At 60.6% G+C, this 1552-nt stretch overlaps 1 long non-coding RNA gene across 1 annotated transcript in view; it reads left to right on the top strand.

Annotated features, from left to right (window-relative positions):
• The first annotated feature begins 647 nt into the window (after positions 1-647).
• Positions 648-1552, top strand: part of LOC106725798 — an 18639-nt gene continuing 17734 nt past the window's right edge. The window contains exons 1-2 of the long non-coding RNA XR_001361768.1: positions 648-657; positions 1442-1497. This is a non-coding gene — a long non-coding RNA (uncharacterized LOC106725798). The remainder of the gene's footprint in view (positions 658-1441; positions 1498-1552) is intronic.

The following is a 1552-nucleotide window of genomic DNA, read 5'->3' as shown; positions in this document are numbered from 1 at the left end:
TGCGCTGTAGGGACACGGCTAGGAGCCAGACTGAGCGAGGCGCTGGACGGAGCGAGAAGGGGGCCCCCTCAGGAAACGTGCGTGAAGGGGGCACCAGACAGGGTCATGCCAGGAGGAGAGTGTGGGCGCAACGTCCTCACCTTCCAGTCGCCCCACGGCCAGGCCTGAGGCTGGCATCCACGTAGGAGGGGGCCAGGATGTGGTCATGGCAGTTGGGGGTTCAGAGCTTCTAGGCAGGAGGCAGGACTAGCTAAGCTGATGCTGAGTGCCAGGTGGACGGGGTGGGGAAAGGCCCCCTGGCAAAGGGCACAGCAGCACATAGAAGAACTCGGTAATGTCTGTATTCTGTTAGTTTCGGGTGCGTGTCATAGTGATTATACAGGAGCAGTGGACCCTCCTGCGGAAGGATTGGTTGTGGGGTTGGGAGAGAGGAGTCACAGGTGAGCTCTGGGCTTGGAGACTGTGAGGTCAGATGAACGTTGAACCACGCATCCCGGGCCCTGCTCTGGGCCTGTGGAGGGTGGGGTGGCTGGAAGCCACCAGGAGGCGCTGTGAGGTGGGCAGAGATCCGTGGGCACAGCCTGGGGACCAGAGAAGCCTCCGAGAGCCGTGGCCATCGGTGGGGGTGGGAGCCGCTGTGCCTGTGAGAAGAGGAAGGTTTAGGGTGTGGGCTGGATGGGCTCCAGTGGGTGGGGGTTGGGAGGAGGAGGCTGTGGGTGCAAAAGGAGTGGGAAGTGAGAGGGTGCCCTGCCATGGACGCCAGGCAGGTGCTTCAGAAAGGAGCGCGAGGCCAAGGGGAAGGAAGACAGGCGTCTGTGGGGTTTAGGGGTGTGGCCACGTGTGGCTGCGCTGTAGGGACACGGCTAGGAGCCAGACTGAGCGAGGCGCTGGACGGAGCGAGAAGGGGGCCCCCTCAGGAAACGTGCGTGAAGGGGGCACCAGACAGGGTCATGCCAGGAGGAGAGTGTGGGCGCAACGTCCTCACCTTCCAGTCGCCCCACGGCCAGGCCTGAGGCTGGCATCCACGTAGGAGGGGGCCAGGATGTGGTCATGGCAGTTGGGGGTTCAGAGTTTCTGGGCAGGAGGCAGGACTAGTTAAGCTGATGCTGAGTGCCAGGTGGACGAGGTGGGGAAAGGCCCCCTGGTGAAGGGCACAGCAGCACATAGAAGAACTCGGTAATGCGAGTGTCAAGTTCTCTGCCAGCCCTTCCCCTCCACACCCACTGGGGAGGCGCTCGTGGCCGAATGGATGCGTCGGGGGCGGGACGGGATATGCTGAGAAGTATCCATTCGGGTGGGTGCTGCCGTGTGAAGGTCATGCAGTGGGAACGAGAAGCCGTTGGAGTACATGGTCAGGTATGTAGGTAAGAACGTTCGAGAACGAATCCGAGGTTTGGCCAGTCTGACTTGTTCTTTTTCTCTCCCCCTTTTTCTTTTGCAGTCAACTTTGACCATTTTCAGATCCTGCGGGCCATTGGCAAAGGGAGTTTTGGAAAGGTAAGGAGGATGGTTCTTACAGAATTTCATCTGCAAAGTGCCCAAGTCCCTCCCA

The sequence above is a fragment of the Myotis brandtii genome, unplaced genomic scaffold (genome assembly GCF_000412655.1).
Source record: "Myotis brandtii unplaced genomic scaffold, ASM41265v1 scaffold188, whole genome shotgun sequence".
In the NCBI taxonomy this organism is placed as follows: Eukaryota; Metazoa; Chordata; class Mammalia; order Chiroptera; family Vespertilionidae; genus Myotis; species Myotis brandtii.
The sequence above is the reverse complement of the archived record's forward strand: the minus strand, read 5'-3'. Positions and strand labels throughout refer to the sequence as shown.